At 37.9% G+C, this 13,005-nt stretch overlaps 1 protein-coding gene across 4 annotated transcripts in view; it reads left to right on the plus strand.

Moving 5' to 3' along the window:
- The window catches only part of CCSER2 (coiled-coil serine rich protein 2), a 261,285-nt gene that overhangs the window by 177,042 nt on the left and 71,238 nt on the right, over positions 1-13,005 (plus strand). The window lies entirely within an intron of this gene.

Raw genomic sequence — 13,005 nt, forward strand, 5'->3', positions numbered from 1 at the left:
TTAAGAAAAAAAATAGAATTAAGCTAATTAGATAATAGAAGTAAATTGGAATCGGTTAAAGGGATGTTCAAATGCATAAATGGCACACTCTAATTGATTTGAGCATTTCATTTTTCCTTAATGACCCTTGATAACCATATTCAAGAGAATCTTGCAGCTCCCGAGCAGGACACAGCCAGTGAGGCAATCGGAAAAATCCCATGCACGTTGCCCATCACCTTTGGTTTCTTGTATGGACGCTGCTCTGCCCTGTTCCGCAGGTTAAACACATAGTAAGATAGGCTCATTACTGCAAAAACAAAGTTTATGCTCACTTGATAAATTAATTTCTTTCATGGTGGTGAGAGTTGTAAAATTGCTGCTCCTTCAATAAATTATATCAAGAGAATGAAGTAAAATTGATGGAAGTAAATTGGAAAGTTCTTTAAAATGTAATAAAGTTTGGGTTTCATGTCACTTTTAAGCAAAAGTTTGCTTCTTTAGTTAAATCTTAAAGGGATGGGAAATCCAACATTTTTCTTTCATTATTCAGTATGTGATTTTAAACAACTTTCCAATATACTTCTATTATCTAATTAATATTGGTTATATACCTAGGTAGGAGCCGCAATGCATTACTGGGAGCTGCTGATTGGTGGCTGCACATAAATGCCTCATCATAGGTTTGCCATATGAGTTCAGCTAGCTCCCAGTAGTGCATTGCTGTTCAGGATACAAAGGGAATGAAAACAATTTGATAATAGACGTTTTATAACTATCACATGCTATATCTGGTTCATAAAAAAAACCCATAGGTTTTATTGTGAATATCAGCATGGTATCTCTGTCACTAATGGTGTAGAATTCCTAAAGACGTGCATACATCTGAGAATACATTAGTATGCTTTCATTGCAATAAGTTTCAACAAAGGATACCAAGAGAAATAGGTCAATTTGATAAGATACGTTGACAATTTTTTAATGACCATTTAGTTTCACTGCCCAGGTCCCCTTTAAGCTAGAAGCAAATGAAAGATCTGGTCAGTTAGAAGTCTGATCGGTCTTTACAATAAATATTAAAAGGGATTACATGTGCATGTTTCTTGTTAGAGATATCTTACAGTTTATTTTACAGATGTCTTTAAACAAAGTATCTGTATATGTGGTGTAATGTAGAGACCAGAAATACTGCTCCCCAGATATCACTTGTCACTGGTGGTGTTCAGTGCAATTGTGCAGACACCTGATGTGCTGTCTTTTAATTGTGCGTGCATTGGGGGTAAACAGACGGTTTGAAAGGTAGAATAGACTTCAATGAGTACAAGCATCTAATATAAAAGCTTAAACCAGCATGATAAAGGTGTCTTTCAAGATTAATTGGATTTTGCTTCTATTGTTTTCAACGTGTCGGCTGTTCCAAGCACAGGGGATCGAAACTTATTACACCGAGTGCAGCACAATGGATATATTTCATTAAAACTGTGCTTGAGATGATCAGGTTTGTGCATGTGTCTCTTACTTTGTCTTGAATGAATTCTCTTAAACAAGCGATAAATGTTAGTTGGCAAATCGGATGAGCTGTAGTGCTTGTAACATAATTAGACAATGACCTGATTTGAAAGAACGGAGCCATAAGGGATAAACAAAAAACAAAACAGCATTTGGAAATGTGGTACCCAGCACTTCGGGGCAAATACCCAGTGGATGCCCTTGTTCTGTGACTCACACGGTAATTGCCATTTTGTCTGATGACACACGACAAATGCATGGTTCAAAGAATACATCAAGGAAATCATACCAAAGCGCAGTGTTAAAGTCAAGTGTACAGGGTTTGGCGTTGGGGGGTGGGGGAAATAGAGTAATAGGAAATGATGAAAATGTGCAGTTTTTTCACCCAGTAAAATTGCCATTTTCAGCTGAGTGAAAATGCCACTTCTGCAGTAAATTATGGCCCAAGCATTTTTGTGAAAATAGCACTGTCTTAAAAAAGGAAATGATAACCTCCACATTCTGTGCTATTTTCATCACAGCGTTAGACTGCTTGATCTATTTATTGAAATGCTGTTATTTTACATCAACCATTTCCATGACGAAGTGCCCTGTGACATCCCATAATACATTGCCTTGCAGTCTCCTTTGGTGATGAATGGGTTAATCCCAAAGCTTTGCAAAAAAAACAATATAGTGAACCCACCTGGCTTTTGGTAGTTGCCGAATACATCGTCCTCTTCAATAATCTTTCATTTTTACTATACAATAAAGGAGAGTTCAATTGTAAGCAGTAATCTAAACAGATTTAACTTTAAATTGGGTCAGCAAGTTCACTGCGGCAATCCACAGTTTTTTTCTCTAAGTTATAATCCTCTTTTATCTTTGCAATTACCCCATAGATAACATTGTACATGACGTACAGTGGGGGTTATGCATTATACGCTTCACAGCTGCAGGTTTTATCTTTAAGTACTAATCACTAATAATGTAGCTCTCAGTTTGAAACTGCATTCACATAAATTTATTTGAAATTACTTTCTGAATTATACTCTGTGTAGGGCGCACAATTTATTTATTGTCCTCTGTTATATTCAACCTGTTTTTTTCTTCTTCTTTAGAAAATGCATTGCTTTTTCTCCTGAGTCAACATGTATTATGCCTTTATTGGCACTATTAATAGTGACGTGGGTATAAATATTTAGTGCGTCGGGGGTCTTGCACATTATACTGAGCTAACAAATATGTCAAAACTTCGCAAATAAAGAAAAATATTTTAATATTTTCTCTATAAACCCATTTAAGAGCCTAACCAACCTCTAAATGCATTGTCTGGCTAGTTTTTAGAAATAGGGTTTTTTCGTGAGATGTTGGGGAGGGGGGTGAATGTTTTGTTTTCTTTTTTTTATTTGAGGAATTGTTATACAGTACTTACACAAGTTATACAAAGCCCAACCAACTGACATCAGTTGAAATACGTGTATATATATATATATATATACTGTGGTAGCTTTTACGTAGAGTGATAGTTTGCCATTTTAAGGACTAAGGAAGATGCTTTAACGATAGTTTTACACCTGGTTAATGTTTACACCAGTGTTTATTTGGTTTGAGTGCCTTTTCTAGATCTAAATGTGAGCTGTGTGTGAATAAGTTCTAGCCCATTAAAAGCTATATCATCATGCTGTATACATGATCTTCAGTTAATGTTGAGTTGATATATATTAAATTAAGCTTTCTAAGTGCTATCTCCCTCGTGGCCCCGGCCGCTGGCCGCAGGGAAGCTGATAGTATGTAACGCATGCAATCAACAGTGATGATAAGTTTATATAGTTGACATCTGGTTAACAAACATTTTGGAAGTTGTTCCTCCAGGGGCCCCCACAAACCCCTAGATTGGGTTTATAAACAAGAGTTTTTTTCCAAAGATCTTAGTGTACATTCTATCGGTGGCTCACGCTCAAATCACAGTACATGCATAGAAGATGGAAAATTAGTGTCCATAACATCTGTATAGCAATCTATGAGGAAAATATCCCTCCCGAAGTGCCCCTCAAACCCACAGGACAGGTATAAAAAACAGAGGTGCTTACAGAAATTGTCATAAACAATATATCAGAGAGAAGTGTGCAGTGCATATACAATAACAAGTGTGAAATGAAAATCTAATACTGCAATACAGTAACTTAAAATGTGGTAGGATGAAAAGCTCTTAACGCTAAATCTATGTAGGTAATAAGATTGAGTCCTTGGCATTGCAGAACTTGTATTGTTTTAACCCAAGGGCCTTTTTCCTGAGGGAGGAAGGGTCTTTTGGTTTCTATTGCCTTCCCGCTGCAGCATGCCATTGATATATTTTAAAGATATAGGAGGGCCTGGATCAGCGTCTATTATTATCCCTCTTGTTGTATCAATAAGCTTTAATGTTCCCATGCTGCTTGCGAGGGATCTCGTTCCGGTATCCGGGTATTTTACCTGTAGGCAGCCAAGGATTAGTTGTGAGTAGGAAGCGTCCTCGCCGCCCCGTTGCGCCCTCCCAGGGGTCCCCCACCAACCTCTGGTCATACACAGCCGTCTGTGGATGTCTGGTCAGTGTAATATAAGGGTCATATATATTCAGCTGCAAGCTCATTGGGCTATCTTTCTTTGGAGCCGTCACAATGGTGTTGCATCTCCCCTCTATTAGTATTGTATCTTGTTGCGGTTCGCGCTGTGTGGTTGGGGTGATTGCTGGGTGTTGCAGATCCGTCTATTGGAAGGGTATTAACATGCAAATAGCTTGTGTGATTTCAGCAGGTTTTAGGGCTATGTAGCCCACATCAGTACATCAGTTAATTAAAAAGTCCATGGGGGCAGCTTCCATAAGCTGTCGGCAGAGCTCCTCTATTTTATACCAATGGTTACTGAGGATGTCTTGTTCCCCTGTTTCTTCGATAGTCGCCAATATGGTTTCTCTTTTGTAATCACACTCTTCTCCCTCTCTTCAGAGTTCCTTTCAGCTTAGGGTTGATATGTATGTGATCTGATCTAGTATGTCAGTGTGGCTGGATAAGGCAAAGTACCTCGTGTTACCGAGGGGGTTGGCGTCGCCTATTGTGTGCCCCTGCTCTAGGCCCTCACTGTCTGGCTCCTGGCTTCGATGTCAGAAATACAGCAAGAGACAAGTTGTAAGGAGCTCCACTGTATAGTGAGTCGCTGTTGTGTATAATAGGTATGTGTTGCTGTAAAAAGGGTTCTCTTAATCAGCGGATTAGAAGAAACTCCAGAGCTCTGGAGAGTGCGACTGCTCTGGATCGCTGTTCAACCCCCCCCCCCCCCGAATGTTTATTCTTTAACTCTTTATAATCTTGACCTCAGTGTGTCTGTATATTTATTTAGATGCAACAATGTGCCAGCAATTCTATATGTGTAACAAAAGATATAGAAGTATGTATATAGTACTCGCAAACAACAGATTTATCAGCTCTTATACCACAGGCCAAGTGTACAGATTTCATTTAGGCTACGGTAAAATGCTGCATATGAAGAAGCATTGTTACTGTGAGAAGAGATTTTTTTTTTTTTTTTTTTTTTTTTATATATACGAGCAGGCCATTATAGTGCAAAAATGACATGTTCTAATTATCCGCTTACCAGTAGTTTTCTGTAGCTCCTGAGCGGTACTTTAACTGTGTTATACCCCATTGTGGGAGTTTAACACAGACTTGGAGGGTTGCTATTGATAAAATTGCATGCTCTAACAAATCTAATTTTAGCAATTGCTGTAATGGTCATTTGACCCTTTGAATAGCTTAATTTATCCAAGCATGTTGCACAGAATTTCTAGACTCCAAATTGTATTCTGGTTTATAATGCAGCATCCCCAATTATACGGCAGACAGAATGTGTGTTCCTAGTGAAGTTATTTGAATTCTTAGGTTATCAGTCCTACTGAATATGTTTATCAGTGCATCTCTTCACATTTCTGTGCCTGCACATGAGTTAGTATGTAGTCTGCTTGTGTTGGTCAGGTAGAAGTGTTCATCGCTATATTCGTCTTTATATAATAAGTCGAGATGGGCAAATTTTGCTCTTTTGTCAATCAAATATTCCCTTTATCATTTTCTTTCATGTAATTAGCAAGAGTCCATGAGCTAGTGACGTATGGGATATACATTCCTACCAGGAGGGGCAAAGTTTCCCAAACCTCAAAATGCCTATAAATACACCCCTCACCACACCCACAAATCAGTTTTACAAACTTTGCCTCCTATGGAGGTGGTGAAGTAAGTTTGTGCTAGATTCTACGTTGATATGCGCTCCGCAATAGGTTGGAGCCCGGTTTTCCTCTCAGCGTGCAGTGAATGTCAGAGGGATGTGAAGAGAGTATTGCCTATTTGAATTCAATGATCTCCTTCTACGGGGTCTATTTCATAGGTTCTCTGTTATCGGTCGTAGAGATTCATCTCTTACCTCCCTTTTCAGATCGACGATATACTCTTATATATACCATTACCTCTACTGATTCTCGTTTCAGTACTGGTTTGGCTTTCTACTACATGTAGACGAGTGTCCTGGGGTAAGTAAGTCTTATTTTCTGTGACACTCTAAGCTATGGTTGGGCACTTTTATATAAAGTTCTAAATATATGTGCTCAAACGTTTATTTGCCTTGATTCAGGATGTTCAACGTTCCTTATTTCAGACAGTCAGTTTCATATTTGGGATAATGCATATGAATAAATCATTTTTTTCTTACCTTAAAATTTGACTTTTTCCCTGTGGGCTGTTAGGCTCGCGGGGGCTGGAAATGCTTCATTTTATTGCGTCATTCTTGGCGCGGACTTTTTTGCCACAAAATATTTTCTTTGTTTCCGGCGTCATACGTGTTGCCGGAAGTTGCGTCATTTTTGACGTTTTTTGCGTCAAAAGTGTCGGCGTTCCGGATGTGGCGTCATTTTTGGCGCCAAAAGCATTTAGGCGCCAAATAATGTGGGCGTCTTTTTTGGAGCTAAAAAATATGGGCGTCACTATTGTCTCCACATTATTTTAGTCTCATTGTTTATTGCTTCTGGTTGCTAGAAGCTTGTTCACTGGCATTTTTTCCTATTCCTGAAACTGTCATTTAAGGAATTTGACCAATTTTGCTTTATATGTTGTTTTTTCTATTACATATTGCAAGATGTCCCAGATTGACCCTGAGTCAGAAGATACTTCTGGAAAATCGCTGCCTAGTGCTGGGTCTACCAAAGTTAAGTGTATTTGCTGTAAACTTGTGGTATCTGTTCCTCCAGCTGTTGTTTGTAATGAATGTCATGACAAACTTGTTAATGCAGATAATATTTCCTTTAGTAATGTTACATTACCTGTTGTTGTTCCTTCAACATCTAATACTCAGTGTTCCTGTTAACATAATAGATTTTGTTTCTAAATCCATTAAGAAGGCTATGTCTGTTATTCCTCCTTCTAGTAAACGTAAAAGGTCTTTTAAAACTTCTCATTTTTCAGATGAATTTTTAAATGAACATCATCTTTCTGATTCTGATAATGATTCCTCTGGTTCAGAGGATTCTGTTTCAGAGGTTGATGCTGATAAATCTTCATATTTATTCAAAATGGAATTTATTCGTTCTTTACTTAAAGAAGTCTTAATTGCATTAGAAATAGAGGATTCTGGTCCTCTTGATACTAAATCTAAACGTTTAAATAAGGTTTTTAAATCTCCTGTAGTTATTCCAGAAGTTTTTCCTGTCCCTGATGCTATTTCTGAAGTAATCTCCAGGGAATTGAATAATTTGGGTAATTCTTTTACTCCTTCTAAACGTTTTAAGCAATTATATCCTGTGCCATCTGACAGATTAGAGTTTTGGGACAAAATCCCTAAGGTTGATGGGGCTATCTCTACTCTTGCTAAACGTACTACTATTCCTACGGCAGATAGTACTTCCTTTAAGGATGCTTTAGATAGGAAAATTGAATCCTTTCTAAGAAAAGCTTACTTATGTTCAGGTAATCTTCTTAGACCTGCTATATCTTTAGCGGATGTTGCTGCAGCTTCAACTTTTTGGTTAGAAGCCTTAGCACAACAAGTAACAGATCATAATTCTCATAGCATTGTTAATCTTCTTCAACATGCTAATAACTTTATTTGTGATGCCATCTTTGATATCATTAGGGTTGATGTCAGGTATATGTCTCTAGCCATTTTAGCTAGAAGAGCTTTACTTTCCCTTTCTTTCCAGGGTAATAAATTATTTGGTTCACAGTTGGATTCTATTATCTCAACTGTTACTGGAGGGAAAGGAACTTTTTTACCACAGGATAAAAAATCTAAAGGTAAATTTAGGTCTAATAATCATTTTCGTTCCTTTTGTCACAATAAGGAACAAAAGCCTGATCCTTCACCCACAGAAGCGGTATCAGTTTGGAAACCATCTCCAGTCTGGAATAAATCCAAGCCTTTTAGAAAACCAAAGCCAGCTCCAAAGTCCACATGAAGGTGCGGCCCTCATTCCAGCCCAGCTGGTAGGGGGCAGATTACGTTTTTTCAAAGAAATTTGGATCAATTCAATTCACAATCTTTGGATTCAGAACATTGTTTTAGAAGGGTACAGAATTGGCTTCAAGATAAGGCCTCCTGCAAAAAGATTTTTTCTTTCCCGTGTCCCAGTAAATCCAGCGAATGCTCAAGCATTTCGGAAATGTGTTTCAGATCTAGAGTTGGCTGGAGTAATTATGCCAGTTCCAGTTCTGGAACAGGGACTGGGGTTTTATTCAAATCTCTTCATTGTACCAAAGAAGGAGAATTCCTTCAGACCAGTTTTGGATTTAAAAATATTGAATCGTTATGTAAGGATACCAACATTCAAAATGGTAACTATAAGGACTATCCTGCCTTTTGTTCAGCAAGGGCATTATATGTCCACAATAGATTTACAGGATGCATATCTGCATATTCCGATTCATCCAGATCACTTTCAGTTTCTGAGATTCTCTTTCCTAGACAAGCATTACCAGTTTGTGGCTCTGCCGTTTGGCCTAGCAACAGCTCCAAGGATTTTTACAAAGGTTCTCGGTGCCCTTCTGTCTGTAATCAGAGAACAGGGTATTGTGGTATTTCCTTATTTGGACGATATCTTGGTACTTGCTCAGTCTTCACATTTAGCAGAATCTCATACGAATCGACTTGTATTGTTTCTTCGAGATCATGGTTGGAGGATCAATTTACCGAAAAGTTCATTGATTCCTCAGACAAGGGCAACCTTTTTAGGTTTCCAGATAGATTCAGTGTCCATGACTCTGTCTCTGACAGACAAGAGACGTCTAAAATTGATTTCAGCTTGTCGAAACCTTCAGTCTCAATCATTCCCTTCGGTAGCCTTATGCATGGAAATTCTAGGTCTTATGACTGCTGCATCGGACGCGATCCCCTTTGCTCGTTTTCACATGCGACCTCTTCAGATCTGTATGCTGAATCAGTGGTGCAGGGATTACACAAAGATATCTCAAATGATATCTTTAAAACCGATTGTACGACACTCTCTGACGTGGTGGACAGATCACCATCGTTTAGTTCAGGGGGCTTCTTTTGTTCTTCCGACCTGGACTGTAATTTCAACAGATGCAAGTCTGACAGGTTGGGGAGCTGTTTGGGGGTCTCTGACAGCACAAGGGGTTTGGGAATTTTCAGGAGGTGAGATTACCAATCAATATTTTGGAAATCCGTGCAATTTTCAGAGCTCTTCAGTCATGGCCTCTTCTAAATAGAGAATCGTTCATTTGTTTTCAGACAGACAATGTCACAACTGTGGCATATATCAATCATCAAGGAGGGACTCACAGTCCTCTGTCTATGAAAGAAGTATCTCGAATACTGGTATGGGTGGAATCCAGCTCCTGTCTAATTTCTGCGGTTCATATCCCAGGTATAGACAATTGGGAAGCGGATTATCTCAGTCGCCAAACGTTACATCCGGGCGAATGGTCTCTTCACCCAGAGGTATTTCTTCAGATTGTTCAAATATGGGGACTTCCAGAAATAGATCTGATGGCTTCTCATCTAAACAAGAAACTTCCCAGGTATCTGTCCAGATCCAGGGATCCTCAGGCGGAAGCAGTGGATGCATTGTCACTTCCTTGGAAGTATCATCCTGCCTATATCTTTCTGCCTCTAGTTCTTCTTCCAAGAGTAATCTCCAAGATTCTGAAGGAATGCTCGTTTGTTCTGCTGGTGGCTCCAGCATGGCCTCACAGGTTTTGGTATGCGGATCTTGTCCGGATGGCCTCTTGCCAACCGTGGACTCTTCCGTTAAGACCAGACCTTTTTTCCATCAGGATCTCAAATCCTTAAATTTGAAGGTATGGAGATTGAACGCTTGATTCTTAGTCAAAGAGGTTTCTCTGACTCTGTGATTAATACTATGTTACAGGCTCGTAAATCTGTATCTAGGAAGATATATTATCGAGTTTGGAAGACTTACATTTCTTGGTGTCTTTCTCATCATTTTTCCTGGCATTCTTTTAGAATTCCGAGAATTTTACAGTTTCTTCAGGATGGTTTGGATAAAGGTTTGTCTGCAAGTTCCTTGAAAGGACAAATCTCTGCTCTTTCTGTTCTTTTTCACAGAAAGATTGCTAATCTTCCTGATATTCATTGTTTTGTACAAGCTTTGGTTCGTATAAAACCCGTTATTAAATCATTTTCTCCTCCTTGGAGTTTGAATTTGGTTCTGGGGGCTCTTCAAGCTCCTCCGTTTGAACCTATGCATTCACTGGACATTAAATTACTTTCTTGGAAAGTTTTGTTTCTTTTGGCCATCTCTTCTGCTAGAAGAGTTTCTGAATTATCTGCTCTTTCTTGTGAGTCTCCTTTTCTGATTTTTCATCAGGATAAGGCGGTGTTGCGAACTTCTTTTAAATTTTTACCTAAGGTTGTGAATTCTAACAACATTAGTAGAGAAATTGTGGTTCCTTCATTATGTCCTAATCCTAAGAATTCTAAGGAGAGATCATTGCATTCTTTGGATGTAGTTAGAGCTTTGAAATATTATGTTGAAGCTACTAAGAATTTCCGAAAGACTTCTAGTCTATTCGTTATCTTTTCCGGTTCTAGGAAAGGTCAGAAGGCCTCTGCCATTTCTTTGGCATCTTGGTTGAAATCTTTAATTCATCATGCTTATGTCCAGTCGGGTAAAACTCCGCCTGAAAGGATTACAGCTCATTCCACTAGGTCAGTTTCTACTTCCTGGGGGTTTAGGAATGAAGCTTCGGTTGATCAGATTTGCAAAGCAGCAACTTGGTCTTCTTTGCATACTTTTACTAAATTCTACCATTTTGATGTGTTTTCTTCTTCTGAATCAGTTTTTCGTAGAAAAGTACTTCAGGCAGCTGTTTCAGTTTGATTCTTCTGCTTATAATTTCAGTTTTTTTCATTATAAGATTTAAACTTTATTTTTGGGTGTGGATTATTTTCAGCGGAATTGGCTGTCTTTATTTTATCCCTCCCTCTCTAGTGACTCTTGCGTGGAAGATCCACATCTTGGGTAGTCATTATCCCATACGTCACTAGCTCATGGACTCTTGCTAATATGAAAGAAATGAATTTATCAGGTAAGTTCTTACATAAATTATGTTTTTTCTATTTGATTTTAATAGAACAAATGTTAGCAGAATAATGAATGTGAACATGTAATATGTGAATGTAACATTCAGATATCAAATGTCAAAGGGATATGAAACACAACAATTATCCTTTATTATTCAGACAGAGCATACAATTTAAAAAAAGTTTCCAAATGTGTTGTGTTGTGTGTTGAACAGATACCTAGGTAGAGGCATCTGGAGCACTAGGTGGTAGAAAATGGTGCTGCCATCTAGTGCTCTTGCAAATTTCATACACCCCTGCTTTTCAACAAAAGATACCAAGAGAACAAATAACATTTAATAGAAGTAAATTAGAAAGTTGTTTAAAATTTAATGATCTATATGAAAATATAAAAAATAAAAAATTGGGTTTCATATCCCTTTAACATCTGAATATTGATTCCTATAGATGTACACGGATGTCAATAAAGACTCATTGCTCAGATATTGATATGTTTGTATTCAAATGCTATATTTTTTAAACCAAGTAGTTAATGTAATTTATTTTTAATGAATGTTTGCACAAATATGGCCATCATTTGTTTTTTTAAGAATATACTGAAATATTGCTAGAGGGAGAGCGAGTGTCTCTTTCGTTTTGGTTGAAGTTGCTTTGAAAATATTTTTGAAAGTGTATTTTAGGTCTTAAACATGTTTAGTCGTTATTTTGCTCTGGATATCAAACACATATTACAACTACATTAAAGGGACATGAAAGTAATGTAATGCAACGTTAGCCAACACAAAGACCTGCACCATATGCACAGTGTACCAACCAACCAGAGCCCAGATAAACTCCCACATTGGCACCCAGAAGGTGAGATGCCAATGCTGGCATTAAAAAGGCTAAAACAACTACACTGCATCAGTATAAGATGCTGAACTATAAAGCTTTTATGTCCATTTCATTTTGCAACCGTCTGAACTGAACAGTCTAGAACATCTAATGAATACTCTGCTATAGCCTGCAGCTTGTCACACATGTGTAAGATCTGCAGGATACCCATCACACAGCTGCCTTCTCTTCTTGGGTAATAATTATGCATTTTGTCATTTATAGATGATTTATACTAATTCTACTGATAATTGCCCTTCAATCATCGATGTATTATATATGTATAATGAATGAACGCAGGATATACTTAAAGGGACAGTCTACAGCAGAATTTTTATTGATTAAAAATATAGATAATCCCTTTATTACCCATTCCCCAGTTTTGCATAACCAATACAGTTATATTAATATACTTTTTACCTGTGATTACCTTGTATCTAATCCTCTGCAGACTGCCCCCTTATCTCAGTGCTTTTGACAGACATGCAGTTTAGCCAATCAGTGCAGACTCCTAAATAACTCCACGAGAGTGAGCACACTGTTATCTATATGACACACATGAACTAGTACTATCTAACTGTGAAAACTTTTCAAAATGCTTTGAGCTAAGGGGCGGTTTAAAACAGTTTTAAAATCCGTTTGAACCTAGCTAGGTTTTGCTTTTCAAAAATACCTCCAAGGGAACAAAGCAAATGTAATAATAAAAGACAATTGGAAAGTTGTTTAAAATTGCATGGCCTATCTGAATCATGAAAGTTTTACTTTTGACTTGACTGTCGCTTTAATCTGTTTGGAAAGAGCATGCAATTTTAAACAACTTTCCATTTTACTTCTATTATCAGTTTTGGTTTGCTCTCTTGGTATCCTTTATTGAAGAACTTTCCTAGGTGATCTCAGGAGCATGCACGTGTTTTAGACTATCTGGCAGCAGTGTTTACAACATTCTTTACTGGAATGTTATACATAGTTACAAACACTGCCACCATAGAGTGCTATAAACCTGTGCACGCTCCTAAGCGCCTATCAGCCTACCTAGATTTAGTCTTCAAGAAAGGATACCAAGAGAACAAAGCACATTTGAAA

Source organism: Bombina bombina, chromosome 9 (genome assembly GCF_027579735.1).
Source record: "Bombina bombina isolate aBomBom1 chromosome 9, aBomBom1.pri, whole genome shotgun sequence".
Lineage (NCBI taxonomy): Eukaryota > Metazoa > Chordata > Amphibia > Anura > Bombinatoridae > Bombina > Bombina bombina.